This window comes from Pan paniscus, chromosome 12, assembly GCF_029289425.2.
Source record: "Pan paniscus chromosome 12, NHGRI_mPanPan1-v2.0_pri, whole genome shotgun sequence".
NCBI lineage: Eukaryota > Metazoa > Chordata > Mammalia > Primates > Hominidae > Pan > Pan paniscus.
This window is the reverse complement of record NC_073261.2, coordinates 51608282-51629824: the sequence shown is the minus strand read 5'-3', so window position 1 is coordinate 51629824 and position 21543 is coordinate 51608282. Positions and strand designations below refer to the sequence as shown.

Genomic DNA, 21543 nt, shown 5'->3' with positions numbered 1-21543 from the left:
GATTTATTCTAGGCTTTGGGCTAGGAGATCCAAAAATTTCATTATGGTTCATGTTTAGCCGGCTGAGCTCACAATGTTTAGCAAATCCATGGGAGGATTTGGGCCCAAAGTCCTGTAGTGACAAACACTTTACATTTGCATATTTTAAAAGGAGCTCATGGAAGAGATGAGTAGCTGACCATAACTTTGGGGATTTGGTGTTATAGGAATTGCTCCCTCACTTGCTACGGGGAAAAATGAATACTATATGACCATAATAGTTTGCTGAAAATTGTCTCTGCTATTCCTGCCAAAAATGGATGGAGAAGATTATTTGAGAGAAGAAAATATGAAAATGGATCCCCTTGAAGAAATATGAGAGAAGGAAGCTAATCCTTGGTGACAGCATAAGAGACACTCAAACTGACATTAAGAACACACAAGTAGTCCAGAGAGTGGAAAAATAGCTAAACTTATATGAAGGTGCTTGATACAAGGATATGTCATGTTCTGAGGCCTGACCTTTCCTGAGAAGCTGACAGGCATGGCATTTATGATGGAAAAACAACCCTGGAGGCACAGAAAAGCTGATGGCCACAGACTGCAAAGGGATCAATTAGAGAGAAAACTGCTCTCTGGTACAGAAAGAGTGTTTAGAAGAGAAATGGGCATCTTGGTGTTGCTGTAATTATCCCCTCTCTTTTCTGAGTCACCAATTTCTCATTCTATGCAGCAATTCTGCTGTTTTACAAACATGTCATAATGTCTCATCTTAAAAACAAACAACAAAATCCTTTTTAGTCACTCTTTATCCCATTGGTATGTCCATTTCTTCAAAACACTATTACCTCTTATGTATGTATTTGTTTGTTTATTGTTTGCCTTCCTGTTGTAGGAACTCTGATCCATGAAGACAGGATCTTTTTTTTCTTCTTCACTGCTATTTTGTCCTAGAATAGTATTTGGCACATAGCTGGGGCTCAATACATATTTCTTGATTGAATACAAGAAGTTGAGTGGCATGAAGATATGGGATATAGTCATCCAGGTAGAAACAGATTTCTTTCAAAGGTAATTGTAGTTTCCAAGGACAGATACACTGGGCTGACCTCTGACCCTAGGAGTAATAGAAATAGCAATTCCATAATCCAGTTGGTTATAGACCAGGAATGACAAACACATGGCATGCATGTTGCCGCTTCCCCATTCTGCTTTCAGGACAGACATCATTAATCTATCACAGCACTTGTTCCTGAAGAGAGTGGTTACTGCCTCCCTGATTACTGAATCCATAGCACAAATGGAAGGATAAAATTTTGCATGGAAAGATAGGTTTTGGAGATCCTATCAATATGGAAGGCCTAGGTTCTTCTATAAATAATGTTGTTTGACCATTAATTCCAGAGTGTGACTATGGAAAAGGAGGAATAGTTGCATGGCTTTAGTTTTGTCTTTTCTAAACAACCTAAATGACACCACAGTTCAATCACCCCACATGTACCGATCAAGGGGACCAATTGGAGAGCTCAGCATTTAGCCAGGAACAGATGCCAAAATTCAGCCAAGAAAATCTGCCAAAAAAAAAAGTAACATCCGAAAGCACAGGACAGAGACATGCTCTACTGGCCATGACTGGGAGCTGTAACTCACCTTCTCAGAGAGCTCCAGGGAAGTGCCTGGAAAGGACACTGAGAATGAAAGAAAAGCACGGGTGAGACCAAAACAGGGGCAACTCTTACCCTATTTCTGAATATTTTTTATGGGGAAGGAGGCAAAGAGGATGAGGGTAACGGGGGATGTTGCCTTTTATTAAAGTGCGGGTGGAACGAATACTTGACTTGTAAAGTTGGGACTTACTACAACTAGCACAAAATCAATAAGAAAGGAGAGTCAACAAGTATTTACAAAGCCTTCAATGGCCTGCATGGGGATCAGTGCCAAGAAACAGTCTTTGCCGTGGCTCTGCCTCCTCCTTGACCCAAAGTACCACTCTTTATTATGCAACTGGCACACGAATTGCCTCCAGAACATGAGAACACTACTCATGGCCAGTGTGGGGAACTCAGGCCAAGACACAGCCTTCTGCCCAAGGAAGTGGTCTGAAGTAACTTTGCAGAATTCTTGTCAAGATAGTTAACATTGTCAAGCAAACAAACAAATAAAACCGCTGAGTAGAAGCCAATTCTCCATGTGCTTAGACTCCCTGTTGTTGTCCCTGCCCCTGACCTCACAATGAGCATGGGGCCCTGAGATGACCTCCAAGAGAGGCTAGGAAAAGGGTTTGGCTAGACGTTGGTCAGATTCTGCCCTCTCCCTCCAGGACAGGAAGAATCAATCTGAAGCAGGACCACATGAGACCAAGAAAATGGGTTTGTGTGTCTCCTCTGGGACTGGCACTGGATTCACAAAGGAGATGAAGGATAGAAGTAGGGGGAGGTGGCCAGGCGTGGTGGCTCACACCTATAATCCCAGTACTTAGGGAGGCCGAGGCGGGCGGATCACAAGGTCAGGAGTTCGAGACCAGCCTGACCAACATGGTTAAACCCTGTCTCTAATGAAAATATAAAAATTAGCTGGGCATGGTGGTTGCGCCTGTAATCCCAGCTACTCAGGAGGCTGACGCAGGAGAATCGCTTGAACCTGGGAGGTGTAGGTTGCAGTGAGCCGAGATCGCACCATTGCACTACAGCCTGGGTGACAGAGTGAGACTCCATCTCAAAACAAAAACAACAACAAAAAAAAAAAAAAAAAAAGAAGGAGGGGGAGGTATCAAGAGAGATCTGTTTGCTCAGGAGAATCTGTGTGGGAGCTGAGTCAGTCCTCAGATTGCAATGGGATAGGAATAATGCCTTCCAGATCTTCTCACCTGGATCACTTCCCCATCGTCCTCCATCTCACCTGTTGTCCTTCTCCCCTTCTCCCTTTCTCAATTTTCTCTGCCCTTCAGTGTCTCAGGTGTCTGTATTCTTCAAGAAGCCATGCCCTGTCCCTAATTTCCCCTCCACCCATTACATCGTCATTTCCCACACCCAAACTGCTTGGGCCACATTGTCTACAATGGCCACCTCCTCGTAACATCCAGATTTCCAGACACTGTGCAAGGCAACTTACAGACCTTGCTGCCTTTAGTCCTCCTGACAACACAAACAATGTCTCAGTGAGCCAGCCATTATCTGCCTCATGTTAGGAAGCTCAGAGATGTTGAGTCCCTTTCTGGAGGTCAGAAATTTTAAGGCTAGAGTTGAGATTCAAACCTAGCAGTGTCTGCTCTTAATCTCTAGAGGTTTTCTAAAGTGTGAAACTTAGAAGACAAGAGTTCTATGAGATTTAAAAAGGAATACCATAGAAGAATTGGAAAAAATTATACTTTACAAATAAACATTATGTACTTGGTCTTGTTATTATTAAAAAAACCCTGCCTCTAAACATGGCGAGATATATCTTGCACTACCAGTATTTCCTGATGGGGCTGCTGTTGGCCTTTTAGTCCAAGCCCACACACTGTAGAGTGTTTAGTATCTGTGGTCCTGTCAGCCAAAGGCCAGTGGGGTCCTCAATGTGCACCTAAAAGTGCTCCACATGTGTAAATGTCCCCTGAGATATGAATGTTACTACCTTCAGTTGAAGGTAACTAACCCTAGAGTGTAATGACCATAATGTCAGGGACTGTGTCTTTCTTACTCAGCATTGCAGCCCCAACATATAGCTCATAGTAGGCCTTTAGTAGATATTAGAAAGTCATCTAATGCATGTGTAATGTGTAATTATTGGTAATAGGCAGTATTTAACCATTACCTAGGATGTTATCTGATATGATCTCAATGACCATCTTGCCTATACAGTTTTAACATGTCTGCAATATTATTCAATGTTCATTATGTATTAGACACATGAATCAAGTTTTGGTCATTTCTTGCAGCAATTAAATTATCAGGTTACTTTATTTCAAGCATGAAGCTTTCTATCTCCTGAGCTCCTTGATGAAGGCTTGACTTATAAAGCTAAGACTTCCTATAACTAGCACAAAATCAATAAGCAAGGAGAGTTAACAAGTATTTACAAAGCCTTCAGTGGCCTGCATGATCCCCATGTCTGTTGTTTCCCTGTCTGTATACCCTAAATTATAATAGTGCTTCATTTTAAATGTTTGGGCTAAGATGCATTGTCCAACACTGCCTATGGACAGTTACCAATCAACACAAAGCATCCGGCTCTCTCACGCTTTGTTGCTTTTGATTCTCTCTCATGAACAGTTCTGAGACCTCCACTGTCCTCTTGTTATTTTTATTCCTAATGGTGATACTTCTCCTACTTGCTTCCTCTGACTGTCTACCTTGTCATGTTGACTCCTTCCTTCAGGAATGCTCTTCTCAAATCTGAAGATACAATCTGAATAGAAAAATAGGTGTGGACCACTGGTGGACACTTATGTGCCTACATGTCTGTAGTCATTCATTTTCAATCCTGAGTGAAGACACAAAGGTCTATGTCAGCCAGCCCCTAGCTGGAGTTTCCTTTGTCTAGTTCTGCATCTGCCTCCCAAGAATCTATTCTTTTTGCTCTTCTCACTCCCTCACCCTCTCCCTGGTATCAGTGTCTCTGATATAGACACAGGAATAGGCATTTATGGAAGATCCGATGGGGAGAGGAGTGCAGTTCTGGCCCCAGAGCTACCCAGCAGGGAGGAACAAGCCTTGTGGGGGCTGACCTGACTTAGCCAGAGAGGCATCAGGCTGCCAGGAAAATGAGGGTTGCAGCCATCTGGGGACAAAGTTAAGGCAAGCTGTCTGGAAGATCAGGTGGGGAGAGGAGTGCAGTTCTGGCCCCAGAGCTACCCAGCAGGGAGGAACAGGCCTTGTGGGGGCTGACCTGACTTAGCCAGACAGGACATCAGGCTGCCAGGAAAATGAGGGTTGCAGCCATCTGGGGACAAAGTTAAGGCAAGCTGTGGGCTGAAAGGGAGCCCAGTGGGAGATGAGGCACAGAGAGGAGGGAGCTGGGATAAAGAGACTTAGAAACGCAGGCACAAAGCCAGCACAGAGGCTGTCCTGGGTAGCAAGCCCTGTCTACACAACTAGAGTCATTGGAGAAGGCTTTCAGAAGAAGCTGGGACTGGATTTGCGGCTTGAAGAAAGGGTAGGATTTGTAGAGTTGAAGAGGAGTATAACGAGCCACTTCCTGTGAGGTGAAACTACATAACACTCAGTGATTTACATCTAAACTGGGCATTTATGTGTTATGATTGACTGAAATCACCTGTGGGCTAATCAGCCCAGCCATCACGCCGAGATGCTGGCTCACAAAGGCAGCTGATGGACCTTCCCCTGCAGGAAGTGACCCTGTGCCTGATTTACACTTTGCAAGGTACGCAATTGTTTTCACTTGCTCTAAACAAATTGACCAAATCCAGTTCAGCAAATGAGATGACTCCAAGCACAAGGTTTCTCTTTGAAAATGATTGAGAACATGTTTGCATACAGTGTTTACAAAGTTGAAGCAAACTATGCTTCAAATGAAGAGAGAATATGTCTCCATTTCTTTGCCGAGTGTGAAATGAGAGGGGGGTTTGTTAGCCCGACTCCAGCAGAGCTCTTGCCCATAGGAAGCCTGAGATCAAGGGTCACAAACTCAAGTGTCTACTGTGAAAATAAGATAAATAATGAAACAAGACAACTGTGATGCAACAGGAAATTGTGGAAACTCTGGCTAAGCCAAGAGCATACATCCTATTTGAAGACAGCTGCTATTCTCTCCCCTATTTGCATCCATGCAAGAATAAGAGTCCACTATGACCAGGTTTTCTAATTTTTCAAGAGAAGCCAGAAATGCTGATTTTTTTTGGTAAGAAACTTTCTAAGCTAAGGAGTATTGTATGGGTGCCTTCTGCTGTGGGCCACCTGTTTCCAGTCTCTGTTCTAGAGGCTACCTAGTTATGGAAGTCACCTGTAACTGTCCCTATTTGTTCTGGAAGGAGAGTGGACACTTGTAGGAAAAAGCCCAGACTCCCTAGCCTGACATGGAAGACCTTTGCCTACTTCTCTAGACTTTTCTTTTTGTGCTGTGCTCATACCTTGTGCCCCAGCCCTGCTGAGCTAACTGTAGCTTGCCTAATGTGCATGGAACAGAGATTCAATCCCAATCTTCACCTAAACACTTCACCTAAAGAAAATGGAAAATGGAGTTTCAGTGTAAGGCTGAGCTGAGATTGTGTGGAAGTTTAAAAATATGTCCACATCTTTTTTACTTTCTTTCCATTAGGAGGTGGGCTTGAAGGCTGGGCACGGTGGCTCACGCCTGTAATCCCAGCACTTTGGGAGGCTGAGGCGGGCAGATCACCTGAGGTCAGGAGTTTGAGACCAACCTCAACATGGAGAAACCCCGTCTCTACTAAAAATACAAAATTAGCCGGGTGTGGTGGTGCATGCCTGTAATTCCAGCTACTTGGGAGGCTGAGGCAGGAGAATTGCTTGAACCTGGGAGGCGGAGGTTGCTGTGAGCCGAGATTGCGCCATTGCACTCCAGCCTGGGCAACAAGAGCGAAACTCCATCTCAAAAAAAAAAAAAAAAAAAGGAGGTGGGCTTGAAAATGGATTAGGGCTGGGAAGGGTAGTTGGGGATGGAAGGGGAGATGGGGATGGTTAACTGGTACAAAAAATAACTAAAAAGAATGAATAAGACCTACTATTTGATAGCATAAGAGAGTGACTATCGTCAATAATAACTGGCTGGGAGTGGTGGCTTACGCTTGTAATCCTTGCACTTTGGGAAGCTGAGGCAGGTGGATTACCTGAGGTCAGGAGTTTGAGACCAGCCTGGCCAACATGATGAAACCCTGTCTCTACTAAAAATACAAAAAATTTAGCTGGGCATGGTGACAGGCCTGTAATCCCAGCTACTTGGGAGGCCTGAGGCAGGTGAATTGCTTGAACCCAGGAGGCGGAGGTTGCAGTGAGCCGAGATCCTGCACTGTACTCTAGCCTGGGCAACAAGAGCAAAACTCAGTCTTAAAAAAAAAAAAACCCTATACATTTTTAAATAAAGAGTATAATTGGACTGTTTGTAACTCAAAGGATAAATGCTTGAGGGGATGGATACCCCATTCTCCATGATGTGCTTATATTTCACACTGCATACCTATATCAAAACATCTCATGTACCCCATAAATATACATACCTACTATGTACCCACAAAAATTAAAAATAATAAAAAAAGGAAATAGATTGGGCTTTGTGACCAGGTCAACCAAGACAGTATGTGGAAATGATGCCAAATGACTTTTGAGGCTAGGTCAAAAAAGGCAATGCAACTCCTACCTTGCTTGCTGCAACTCTCAGCTGGAAGCCCTCAGCTGCCATGCAAGCAGGCTACCCTGAAGGCACCATGCTGTGAGGAAGCCCAAACTAGCCCATCAGGAGAGACACCATGGAGAAGTTCTGAGGGGATGTAATGAGAGGCAGAGACACCCCACCAGTCCTCGGATGCTCCAGCTCCCTGCTCTTCTAGCTCCAGCCACCACCTGACTGCAACTGCCTGAGAAACCCTGAGCCAGAACCACCCCACTGAGCCCTTCCCAAATTCCTGACTCGTGAAAATTGTGAGAGATAAAATTATTATTATTGTGATAAGCCACTAGGTTTTGTGGTGATTTGTTATGCAGAACAGCTTCAAAGGAGAACTCAAAGTTTAGGCAGAGGCGGAGGCAGATGTAGTGTCTAGTGCCTAGTCTGGTCTGCTGTCCTTAATTCTGTGCACTTGACTCTTCACGTACCAGCCAAATTCCTGATATTCTTCCGCATAAATGCCAGAGGGAGCCAGGTTGGTTGGCTGATTTAGTTACTGTCACTGGTATTGAAAACCTCATTGGGTACCTCAGCCAGCCTGAGTCTTTGGGTTAGGTGCCCACTCATCCGATCAGTAGCCACTCTTATAGAAGGCCAACCTGTCCCAGTTCACCTGGTTAGGGGCCTGTGGCCATGGCCCTTTCCATGTGAAGGGGAAGTTGGGGTGGCAGGTGTCTGGTGGATCCACCTGGCACCTGTGGTTTGTTGTCGTGTCTTTCCAGGCTTGTGCTCTATGCTTTAGAATCATCCCTACTCCCAATACTTACTCATCTTTTGAGTCTCAATTATGCATTACCTTCTTCATGAAGCTGGGCCATTCCCCTTGGAGACCCCCTGTCTCTTTGCACACCCTCCCTACTAAAGAGAGCTCACTGGCTTCCCCATCCATCTTTCCCACAAAGCTGACCATCCTCAGCTTATTCATCTCAGTCTTCCTAATGCCAGGCTTTGTGGCTGGCTCATAGCAGGGGCTGGATAAATCATTGATAAAACATGAATAGATGTGTTTAGTTGAAAGAGGATAAAGGGAATCATAACATCAGCTACTCTGGAGTGTGGAATGCTTTTGATGTCTGAGTTGGGAGGCTAGGTTCTGTTTCATGGCCTCTTGCAGTAGTTGATACCAGTTCATTGATTATGTCGTTCTGTTACCTGCAGTAGGAACAGATCGTGTCCTAAAAGTGTGTGGTCTGGAACTTGAAGCACATTTTCCCTCATAGAAACAGGTTAGTGGTTTTCAAATTAAAAATAAAATAAACCCAAAAAATCATGAAAAAAAAATTCTACAAGAAACTGAACTTGGAAAGTCAGCTTTGAGGTGGTTTGAAGTTAACAATGGACTGGTCTCTAAGCTTTGGAGGGATGGGGGAAGATGAAAGTGTTGGGGACCCCAGAGCTGCCAGTCAGTTAAAGGGCACTCAGATGCTGTTGTCCCAAATATATAAGTATGGGGGATGGGGGATCCAGAAATATATTTAATTTTTAAAAACTTCACTACTTCATGTTTAAATGGGTAATACACAATGATAGTACAGCTTTTATAATATTTTTATATTTTAGTAACAATGTTTTTACTTCAAATTTACCGTCTATGGGAAATGTTGAAAAAAAAAGGCCACATAGTTTTCTCTACCCAGATTTCATGCACTGTAAGCTTTGCTTATCATTCCACACATTATTTTGAGTCTAGCTATTTCCTCCCCTCTCCACGCCTTTGACCTATTTTTAGGTCTAGAAGCTAAAAAAAAAAAAAAGATTGTCTAGTGAGGACCTAGTAGCTGGCAGCCCTGAGGGTGGGTGTACCCTGGGGCCTCAGCCCTGGCCTTAACAGGCCTTGGGTGTCAGGGGTGGAGGGGGGGAGGGTTGGGGATTCCAATCCACATTCTGTGAAAGGAACCCTCCCCTCCCTCTTTCTGGGTGAGGCCAAAGGCTGCCCAGTCAGCTGGCCTGGCCTGAGAAGGCTAAGATAGTGCAGGCGCTGTGGTTCCCCATCTCCTCTGCTTCCCTCTCCCACACACTTACAGTTTGGTCCTATTCTTCCCACCCCAAGCTGCTCTGGGGCTGCCACCCTCATACCCCGACCCCAGATCCCAGCCCCAGGCAGATCATTAGGCTGCAGTCAGTCCTAGTTCTTTGCCTTCCTCCCTACCAACTTCTGACTGTGCTGCAGAAAGCAGATAACTGAAAGCCACTCAATATACCTAGAAGGCAGGGCCATAGGATGAGCTTGGCCTTTGGAGTAGCAGACCATGGTTCAAATTGTAGTTGAAACCCCAGCTCTGGGACCTGTTTGCTGTCTGACCAGGGGCAAATGACTTACCCTATCTGTGCTACAGTTTCTTACCTGTGAAGTGGAGAAGAGGATAATGATCTACTTTGGAGGGCATTGGGAATTAGAGAAAATGTATGTAAAGTGTCTGGTACAATGTGGCCTACAACTGCCCCTAATAAATGTTTACTGAGGCCTTATCCTCAGCTTTCCAGGAAAGCTGGGGAGGGTTTCCCTCTGGATCTCCTTGTGCTCATGGGGTCGGGACTCTAGGCTGGAGGAGCACAGATTTCCACAATCCTGTGGTACTCATATGTCCGGTAGAACATCACCTTCATATTTAGAGCCCTCTTCTCCTTTCTTGCGTTAGGATCTTCATGGATTGCAACATTGCACCCTTTACCTAAATGAAACATCAGTGCATATAACTCTCCTCCCATTTTCACCAGGTTAAAACAAAAATTAGGATGGGCAGATGCCAGCCCTTGCTGGAGACCCAGGCTTCTGCGTGAATGACTATCCATAAAGCATTTAGATGAGAGAATGTGAGGGAAAGCTGCTGTCCAAGATCTTCTCTGCTGGAGGATGGGACAATGGTCTCACATGCTCAGGAAGGTTTGTAACGTGGGGTTAAGCACGCTAACATGGAAGTTGAAACTCCTGGGTCCAAATCCTGGCTTTTCTAGTTACCAGCCAGGTGCATCAGTTTACTCATCTGTTAAAAGCAGAGGATGATGATGCTGATGAAGAGGATGATGAAGATGAAGATGATGGTACCCATCTCAGGGTTACGGAAGGTGAATTGAATTGACGCAGTGAGAACGGAGTACACTGGACTCACTCATGAAGTATGTTAGCTGCTATGGTCATGCTTTCCCCCTTGGTTCTCTGTGTAGCTAGTGATAGAAATATCAAGCTTTCCAACAAGACTGTCCCTTACCACGTTTTCTTTCTTTTGTTAGCCTTTAGATTTTTTTCTGATTATAAAGGTTATATATGCTCAAGACAAACCACTTATAAAATGTAGAAAGACAAGGCTGGGCACGGTGGCTCACACCTGTAATCCCAGCATTTTGGGAGGCTGAGGCAGGCTGATCACCAGGTCAGGAGATCAAGACCATCCTGGCTAACACGGTGAAACCCCGTCTCTACTAAAAATACAAAAAAAAATTAGCTGGGCTGGTGGCGGCTGCCTGTAGTCCCAGCTATTTGGGAGGCTGAGGCAGGAGAATGGCGTGAACCCGGGAGGCGGAGCTTGCAGTGAGCTGAGATCACGCCACCGCACTCCAGCCTGGGCGACAGAGCGAGACTCCGTCTCAAAAAAAAGTTGAAAGACAAAAAGAAGACAATGAAAACACACATCATATTACCACCCCAGAGATGCTGTGAACATTTTTATGTATTAGGAAATAGATATTTATAGTCATTAGTATAGTATGTAAAAATGAGAGCCTATTAAAATGTGCAGCAGTGACCTATAGAAACCAAAGGTAAAAAAAATCTGTGTTTGAAATCTGTTTGTTGCCTGTCCAGGTGCTCACTGCAGCTCACCAGTGTGTTATGGAGCACAGGTTCTTAAAACTAGTGCTAGGCCTACAGCGTAACTTGGGAGCTTGAGAGAAGTTCAAACTCCCTGGCTGCACCTGCTGAATCAGAGAGCCTGGGGTGGGCACAGCAATCTATATTTTAACAAGCCCTCCAGAGGATTTTGAAGTCTGTTCAAATTTGAGAACCATTCTTAGAAATCAAAGTTCTAGCCCAGGCGCGGTGGCTCATGCCTGTAATCCCAGCACTTTGGGAGGCCCAGGCAGGTGGATCACTTAAGCCCAGGAATTTGAGACCAGCCTGGGCAACATAGTGAGACTCCATCCCTACAAAAAATATGTATTAAAAAAATTAGCTGGACATGGTGGCACATACCTGTAATCCTAGCTACCTGGAAAGCTGAGGTGGGAGAATCACCTGAGCCTGGGAAGTCAAGGCTGTAGTGAGCTGTGATCACACCACTGCACTCCAGCACGAATGACAGATTAAGTTCCTGTCTCGAAAGAAAGAAAAAGAATAAAACGGGCCAGGCACTGTGGCTCACGCCTGTAATCCTAGGACTTTGGGAGGCCGAGGGGGGCAGATCACGAGGTCAGGAGTTTGAGACCAGCCTGACCTACATGGTGAAACCCCATCTCTACTAAAAATACAAACATTAGCCAGGCATGGAGGCACACACCTGTAATCCCAGCTACTCGGGAGGCTGGGGCAGGAGAATCGCTTGAACCTGGGAGGCGGAGGTTGCAGTGAGCTGAGATCACGCCACCACACTCCAGCCTGGGTGACAAGGTGAGACTCCATCTCAAAAAAAGAAAAGAATAAAAGGAAGAAAGGAAGGAAGGAAGGAAAAAGAAGGAAGGAAGAAAGAAAGAAAGAAAGAAAGAAAAAAGAAAGAAGGAAAGAAAGTCAAAGTTCTGGAATTATTCTGACAAGTTAAACAATAGTTAAGAAACTCTTGCTCTCTAAGGTCTCACAAATTTCAAGCTATGCATTTAAAATAGGTGCTGCCGAAAAAGAATGAACCCTGGAAAACATTCTACTTGCTACACTGAGACACCATATTAAAGACAGCATTATTTTAAATGTCTCTGGACTGCTTTTAAAAAGAACTTTGGGTCATGCCTCTAATTCCCTTCTAACTTCTAAAATGGAAAGTAGTTTCCTATGGTTGGCATCTATCATATGTAGTTATAGACAGACCTACTCTGTGACACCATAGAGTACTCACTCATTTCTTTGTTTGTCATTCATTCAAATAATCACCATTCAGCTCTTTGAAGTATTTATTCTCTACCAGTTTCTGGCAGTCCTTTTTGCATTAGGAAAGAACAGATCTGTTTTATTTTCAGATTTTATTTTAAAAATATGTATTTTCAATGGTATTTGGAAGTTTATACTTGCAAAGGATTTGAGTGAAGTAGGAGATATTTTCTCTAGAACATTAAAAGTGTCTGAAGACCCCTTGACCCTCTCCCACACTAGTGCCAAGACAAGAAAACAGGATTTTTCTGCTCTCTTTGAGTTCTAGTCTCTAGGTACAAAGGAATTACATCTCAGTTACTGGAAAGTTTGCAGAATAGAGGAATGGCCCAATGTCTTTGAGACATTTTAGGGCAATACCAGAAGTCTTGGAAGAAGAGAGCTAAATAAAAGTCATCTGGATGCCCAAAGACCACAGAAGATGGCTTGCTCAAAATACCACTACTGAGTTTGGCTTCAGTCCCAGACAAGATTCTAGACTAGATTATTTAAAATAATAACAAAAAAGTTTGGGAGACTTTTGGAAAAGCAGCAATTACTGGCATTCAGCCTGAGATTTTAAAAACAAAGTATGTCTGCTTGACCTTTTTCTTTCTTTGACATTGTTTCTAGACTCATTTATTAAGAAAATATGATAGGCACAAGGCCTGGGGCATAATAGAGACTCAATCAATATTTGTTGACTGAATGAATAGGGCATTTTGCGAGGCTTTTGATAAGATCTTTCATAAACTGATTGATAAAGCCACAGCATAATGCAGGCTGGAAGCAAGGGCAAAAGCTGGGTTAGAATTTCCCAGAAAATATCATTAATACCATCTGGGAGGCAGAGTCCTAATGTTGGGCCATCATCCCTGAGAAAGCTCTCCATGGCATGGATGCAGTATAGAGAACAGGCTCATCAAACTGAACATAAAATTGTGCTGGGCAGGGCAGCATACACGCTGAGGGATGAAATCCAGATCAACAGACTACTGAGCAATTTTTAAGCCCCTCCTTATTCTCCCTAAATATAAATAATACATATTCATTGTATGCAATCTGAGAAATATAGGAGAGACTAAAGAAGAAAGTAAAAAAGAATTCATGAACTCCCATCACCTGAATGTAACCATTGCTAATATTTTAGCATATTTCTTTACTTAGTCTTTGTTTAACTTATACATACTTTATCTAGATGTGTTAATTTCATATCATCCTTTCACTGAAACGAAACTCTTTTAAAGCATAATTTGTAATGATTATATGATAGTTCATTATATCTATGCGTTGACTTACACATCTTCATTTGTAGTGACCATAACAAATAATTGTAGCAAATATCAATATAGCATTTTACTGAGGCCCAGATACTATTTAAAGTGCTTTAAATATATTAGCTTTTCAGTCCTCACAATAACTCTGAGAGGTACTATCGTTATCCTTATTTTACAGATGAAGAAACTGAGGCAAAAAGAGTTTAAGTAATTTGCCCCAAATCACCCAGATACTAAGTGGTGGGAGCAGAGATTTCTCTCTTTTGAAGTCGGTGTTGGTATTGGAATGATTGACATTTATTAAATGGTATTGGAATGATTGAAAAGCCATTTGGAAATACATGGAGTTGATTTTCATATCGCATTTTACCTTAGTACAAATTCCAGATAAATCAAAGACAATTATAAGAGATGAAATCTTAAATATACAAAAACAGTGATTCTCAATGCTGGCTGAGCTTTAGAATCACTGGGGAGTCTATTTAAGAATTACCAGTGTTGGCCGGGCGCGGTGGCTCACGCCTGTAATCCCAGCACTTTGGGAGGCTGAGGCGGGCGGATCACGAGGTCAGGAGATGGAGACCATCCTGGCTAACACGGTGAAACCCCGTTTCTACTAAAAATACAAAAAATTAGCCGGCGTGGTGGCCGGCGCCTGTAGTCCCGGCTACTCGGGAGGCTAAGCCAGGAGAATGGCGTGAACCCGGGAGGCGGACCTTGCAGTAAGCCGAGATCGCAGCACTGCACTCCAGCCTGGGCGACAGAGCGAGATTCCGTCTCTAAAAAAAAAAAAAAAAAAATTACCAGTGCTTAGGCCTGGCGTGGTGGCTCACGCCTGTAATCGCAGCACTTTGGGAGGCTGAGGCAGGCTGATCACCAGGTCAGGAGATCGAGATCATCCTGGCTAACACGGTGGAACCCCGTCTCTACTAAATATACAAAAAGAAATCAGCCGGGCGTGGTGGCGGGCGCCTGTAGTCCCGGCTACTCGGGAGGCTGAGGCAGGAGAATGGCGTGAGTGAACCCTGGAGGCGGAGCTTGCAGTGAGCCGAGAACACGCCACTGCACTCCGGCCTGGGCGACAGAGCGAGACTCTGCCTCAAAAAAAAAAAAAAAAAAAAGAATTGTACTAAAAATACAAAAATTAGCTGGGCATGGTGGCGTGCACCTGTAGTCCCAGCTACTTGGGAGGCTGAGGCAGGAGAATCACTTGAACCCAGGAAGCAGAGGTTGCAGTGAGCGAGATTGCACCACTGCAGTCTAACCTGGCGACAGAGTGAGACTCCATCTCAAAAAAAAAAAAAAAAAAAAAGAATTACCAGTGTTTGCCACTGGCCCCCACTTCCCCCCACAGCTATTTAAATCATAATCACTGGAGGTAAAGCTAGAAATTTGTATTTTTTAAGTATGCGTTATGAATTTTTTTTTTAACTTTAAGTTCTGGTATACATGTGTAGAACATGCAGGTTACATAGGTATACATGTGCCATGGTGGTTTGCTGCACCCATCAACCTGTCATCTAGGTTTATATTTTCTTGCATTAGGTATTTGTCCTAATGCTCTCCCTCCCCTGGACCCCCACCCCCCGACAGGCCCCGGTGTATGCTGTTCCCCTCCCTGTGTCCGTGTGTTCTCATTGTTCAACTCCCACCTATGAGTGAGAACATGAGGTGTTTGGTTTTCTTTGCCTGTGTTAGTTTGCTGAGGATGATGGCTTCCAACTTCATCCATATCCCTGCAAAGGGCATGAACTCATTCTTTTTTTATGGCTGCATAGTAGAAATTGGTATTTTTTTAAAGTTCCTGTTGATTGGAATGCAGCCAGGGCTAAGACATAACGACAAAAGGGACAGATTTTTTAAAACCTGAGAAAGGAGAAAGCTTTTCTATGTATGATATAAACCCCAAAAGTTCTAAAGAAAAAACTGATAAATTCAGTAGTGGAGAATTATTGTTTAATGGGTACAAAGTTTCTGTTTGGGAAGATGAAAAGTCCTGGAGATGCATGGTGGTGATGGTTGCACAGCAATGTGAATATACTTAATGCCATCAAACTGTACACTCAAAAGTGGTTAAATGGTGTGTTTCATGCTATGTATATTTTACCACAATAAAAAATGGCATTACAAAAAACATCATAGGCACAATCCAAATATAAATGACAGATTGGAAAAAATAGGTAACTCATTATAAAAAGGGGCTTATATATAAAGAGCTTGCATGAATCAATAAGAAAAAGAGCAACCCAATGTAAAGATGGGTAACAGATATGAACAGTTCACAGAAAAGAAAATATAAATGTTTCTTAAACATATGAAAAAAGCCATTCACACTAAATGTAAGAGAAAATAAAACTACACTAAAATATCACTGTCACTTAGATTGAGAAGTATAAAAACAGAGTTGGGGCCAGGCACAGGGGCTCATACCTGTAATCCCAACACTTTGGGAGGCCAAGGCAGGTGGATCACTAGAGGTCAGGAGTTGGAGACCAACCTGGCCAATGTGATGAAACCCGTTCTCTACTAAAAATATAAAAATTAGCTGGGCATGGTGGTGCTCGCCTGTAACCCCAACTACTCGGGAGGCTGAGGCAGGAGAATTGCTTGAATCTGGGAGGGAAGTAGAGGTTGCAGTGAGCAGAGATGACTCCATCTCAAAAAAAAAAAAAAAAAAGTTGGATAACTCAATTGTTGGTAAGGGCCTGAGGAAAGAGCCATTCTTATTATTTGCTGATGGGAGTATAAATTGGTGCATTTTCTATGGTGGGCACATTTGGGAATATCAGTAGAAATTTCAAATGCACACACAGCTTGATCCCATAATTCCACATCTAGGAATTTATCATACAAAAATATTCATATACAAAATGACACATGTACAGGGTGATTAATTGCAATTATTTGAAATAGCAGGCCAGGTGCAGTGGCTCACGCCTGTAATCCCTGCACTTTGGGAGGCCAAGGCGGGTGGATCGCCTGAGGTCAGAAGATCGAGACCAGCCTGACCAACATGGTGAAATCCCGCCTCTACTAAAAATATAAAAAGTTAGCCAGGCATGGTGGCGGGCACCTGTAATCCCAGCTACTCGAGAGGCTGAGGCAGGAGAATCACTTGAACACAGAGGCGGAGGTTCCAGTGAGCCAAGATGGTGCCACTGTACTCCAGCCTGGGCAACAGAGTGAGACTCCATTTAAAATAAAAATAAAAAGAAATAGCAAAAGGGGGATGCAAACATCTACTAATAGAAGAGTTGTCAAATAAATGTTGGTATGTCCATAGTACATACTTTGGGGTACTCTGTGGATGTTAAAGAAATAAAATCTATATATGCTAATATGGAATGATTGGCACTATGTGAAAACAGCAAGTGTAAATAAGAGAAGGGTTATATAATCACATAACTCTATGCATGTAAGAAACTAGCAAGAAAAGTTGCCTCTGGGATATAAAGACGTTTTTCGCTGTGTGCTTTTTTTTTCTATTTTTTTTTTAAACCCCATGAATGTATCTCTCCAAGATAATTCTTTTTTCTTTAAATAAAACTTCACTGGGGAGGGCCAGATCCATATAAAATGGTATCTAGAAGTACCATTTGTTGGCCGGGCGCGGTGGCTCACGCCTGTAATCCCAGCACTTTGGGAGGCTGAGGCGTGCAGATCACGAGGTCAGGAGATCGAAATGATCCCGGCCAACACGGTGAAAACCCATCTCTACTAAAAATACAAAAAATTAGCCGGGCGTGGTGGCGGGCACCTATGGTCCCAGCTACTCGGGAGGCTGAGGCAGAAGAATGGCGTGAACCCGGGAGGCGGAGCTTGCAGTGAGCCGAGATCGTGCCACTGCACTCCAGCCTGGACGACAGAGCGAGACTCCGCTTCAAAAGAAAAAAAAAAAAAAAAAGAAGTACCATTTGTTGTTTCTGCTGCTGTTTGCTAAACGCCTGGGGGAAGACTTGAGTATGTTCAGGTGATGGAGGGATAACAGCAGTAGAAAGGAAAAGGCTGATGGAGCCAGTTATCTGAGGAGGAGGACAAGAGGGAAGGCAGGATCAGGAGGAGGCAGGCATTAGCTTTGGGCAGAAGCAGACACACCTCCTTCCCTGAGATGGACGAGGTAAGGGGAGGATTCGTTCCTAAAGAGATAAAACCAGGGCCCTGGGTGGGGTTGATGGAGCTCCTGCCTCAAGGACTCTATTATCTATGGAAAATATTAGTTAGGTTATCTGCTCCTAGTGAGGGAGGAGATGGTGGCCAAGCGGGCATGAGGACTGTGGTTAAAATGGTAAAGCAGCTATTGTTGAAGGCCCCATAAACCTGGGTGCTGGCAGTCTGCGTGGCTAAGAAGCTTTCTCTAGCGGTTTTCACCAACTGGGAGCCTGAGCAGGGGGCCGGAAGGAAGTGAAGAAGGGAAGGGGCAAGTGGGTTGAGGATGTTAGACAGTGAGCAAGGTCTGAAACTATGTGGGAAGAGGGTAAGCAGTTCTATCCTATGGTTGCCTGTTTGTCTCCCCAGTGAACTGGAACCCCCCTCCTACTCCCAGGGCACTTTTCATAGTCCCCAGGGCCTGAGTGGGTGCTTGGTCATGGGACACAGTTCAAGGAATGTTTCTCAAATTACTTAATTGACCCTGCAAATACAAAAACAGATGAATAAACGAACCCTAAGTCTTACCACTTCATCAGTGCTGCGAGAAGGCCTTTATCCCATCTGGCATTATCCAGCTTATTTACTTACTTTGTTGGCAAGATTTGTTTGCTCTTTCCAATGGTGATAGCTACCCTCAAGGGAAGGAGACACTGAGGTTATGTGTTTAAAGATGCTGCAGGCTGTGATGGCAAATACTTTGCAGGACTCCACTGTAGCTCCTCCTCTTTCCTAACATCACTTTCATCACTCGTGTTTGAAATCCCACTCTCAGTGGTCCATGGCTGCATGCCTCTCAAAGTGGGTGTGGGGAGTGGGGCAGGGGGATTTGGAAGGAGGGTTCTGCAGAGGGAGGGGAGCACAGCACCCTGGGAGAGGTGACACTTGGTTACTGATGTCTTAGTACTGGTGGTTTGCAGTTGAAAGGGAGCAGCAAACACTTGGTGTGGGAGGAGTGAAGAGGCGAGGCTCTTAAAAGCAATCTGATGATCAATGTGTGTCCTCTATAATTTGGGGGAAGGCCTACCCTTCCTCCACTCCAGGCTCTGCTTTTCTCTCACCTCTATCAGCAGAGGAACTTACTGTAGTCTGGGAGGGTCTCTCCTTCACTCAGCCATTCTTCCCACTGTAGTTGAGCACTTGCTGCAGGCCCAGCCTATGGCAGGCGGAGGAATGCAGAGGCCCCTCCTTCCATGGCCCACAGAGAGGAGCCTTCAGCTCCAGCTGGTTCAATGTCCCCTGATTGCCTTTGGATATTATTATCTGAATCCGGGATTAACAACTCCTGAACCCTGAGCAAGTGAGAGACAGCAGTGCCCTCCAGGGACCTGGCAGAGTGCACATGCCAGGCAGCACGTAGCTGCTACGGCAGGCATGGAGGCGTTGCCATGGAAACTGCCCAGGCGGCCTTTCCACTCACAACCTCTAGGTTCCTTTGTTTGTGTCATCCGTTTCTAGGAGATACATGCAAGGCTTTCTCTCCTCCTTTTTCTCATCCCTGGAAAGAGTTGTGGAGGAGTTGCTGGTGAATGGGGTGGGAGAAGTCAAGTGCAGCCCGGGTGGGAAAACAGCTGGTGAATGCCAGGGTTTCCAGCGACCTGTGGGGTAGTGGCTCACAGCTCTCAGCTCTGCTGCTGTGGTGGGAGAAGCCCCTCATCGGCGATTACATTCCACCAGAGCCGCTGCCCTCTCCTCTCCCTGCACCCACAGGCTGCGAGGTGCTCAGGGGCACGGTCAGGCAGAGCTGGATTTGCTGTACCAGGCCTGGGTACTCCGAGGCAGTGAGGTACAGTTAAGAGAGCACTGAAATCGGAGTCAGGAGGCCTGAATTTTGGCCCTAATCCTGGCACAGCATAACCTTAGGCAAGTGTTTTCCATCCTCCTGGCTCAGTTTGCTCATCTGGAAAGTGAGAGGGCTGGAATAGAACAATAATTCCAAAGTGCTGTGTCCGAATCATCTGAGAAGCAGATGCAAGCTGCATTACACAATGCAGATTTCTAGGCCCAACCCCAGAGATTCCTATTAATTATGTCTGGGTGGGGCCTGGCAATATGTATTAAGGGAATGTAAATTCATTTCATTATGAGACTCTGTTGACACGCTTGAGATAATTAGAGACACTTGAAAGCAGTCACACCAGAACTGTGAATCACTGAATTAGAAGTAAATGTCAAGTACACTTGAATAATTGAACAGAATATACTAAGACTATGTTATCTGATTAGTTCCAAGCCTTTATGGCAACGATGCCACTTATCTCATTATGAAATGTCTTTCAGTACAAAAAAAAAGACCATCATTGAAAACTTCTCAAGCAGGCATGACCTCACAGTGTCCTTTAGCATCAGGAATAAATGGGCACTCATCCAGCCTCTCCCAGGTGACCGTCACCTACCAAATGCCACACCTATGCTGCAAGAGGTGGAGCAAAGAACAGCACACCTAGCTTTCTTGAAACTTTCCTTCCTTCACTTCAGTAAATCCATTTCCTTTAGGTCTTTCTTGACTCTTCAACTTTTCATTTATTTATTCAGTAAATACTGATTGTATGAGTGCAATCAGACTCTGTGCTGGACACTGGGGACACAGTGGAGGGCGGGGTTTGTGGGCCAACCACAGGTTGATGTCATGAGTGCTGTGAAGGTGCCATGGAGTGCCTAGGAGGGGGTCCCAACCCAAATATCTTCTTGCCCTTCTCCTGTCTCTAAGTATTGTCACTTTCTAAAACTCATTGATATGATTTGGCTCTCTGTCCCCACCCAAATCTCATCTTGAATTATACCCCCATAATTCCCATGTGTTGTGGGAGGCACCCAGTGGGAGACAATTGAATCATGGGGGCGGTTTCTCCCATCCTGTTCTCATGGTAGTGAATAAGTGTCATAAGATATGATGGTTTTATAAGGGGAAACACTTTTCACCTGGTTCTCATTCTCTCTCTTGCTGCTTCCATGAAAGAAGTGACTTTCGCCTTCTGCCATGATTATGAGGCATCCCTAGCCAAGTGGAACTGTAAGTCCATTAAACCTCTTTCTTTTGTAGATTGCCCAGTCTCAGGTATGTCTTTATCGGCAGCCTGAAAATGGACTAATACACTCATTTTTGTGCAAACCTACCTAAAATGGCATTTATTGGCAGAATATTGGTGCAGAACCGGGATGGCCATGACCAGCAGACTGGCTGGATTGCAGGTGGCCCCAGCAGGGAGACTCTCACAGTTGGTGATGAGAGAAGTTCACACTGTAGGTCAGTCAGCATCAAGAAGGTTCAAGCAGCTGGGAAGTGATGAAAACCCTGGTAGGCAGGTGAGAGCTTGATAGGCAGGTGTTCCACGAATCCAGCAGTGGTCACGTGGATTCAGCCTCAGTGTTCTGGGCCAGGACTAGGATGGGGCTTTGTCCAGAGAGACTGGGAGACTGAGCAGGGGATACAGGCATGGACACAGACATGGGCATGATGGGGAGGGGTAGTGGTCAGTGAAAGATTCCTTGAAGAAGGGATGTCTGAGCTGAAACCTGAAGACTGACTCAGAAGTAACTAGACAAATAGAGGAGGAAATGATTCCAGGAAGAGGGAGCAAAATGTGAAGGCTCGAGAGAAGAAGCTACCAATGCCTGCTATCTGAACAGAATCAAGGAGTTCCCTTTCTACTTAGATTGAATGAGAGCTCAGAAACCTTCACACCTGGAGAGTTTTGCCAGGCCCTGAAAGACATCAAGAAGTCTGCAAAGGGGACAGAATCCAGG

At 44.6% G+C, this 21543-nt stretch overlaps 1 long non-coding RNA gene across 1 annotated transcript in view; it reads left to right on the top strand.

The window, feature by feature from the left end:
• LOC117979186 (uncharacterized) overlaps window positions 1–7665 on the top strand; it is a 51903-nt gene extending 44238 nt beyond the window's left edge. Inside the window, exon 4 of the long non-coding RNA XR_010109199.1 lies at window positions 207–7665. This is a non-coding gene — a long non-coding RNA (uncharacterized LOC117979186). The remainder of the gene's footprint in view (window positions 1–206) is intronic.
• Window positions 7666–21543: the final 13878 nt, after the last annotated feature.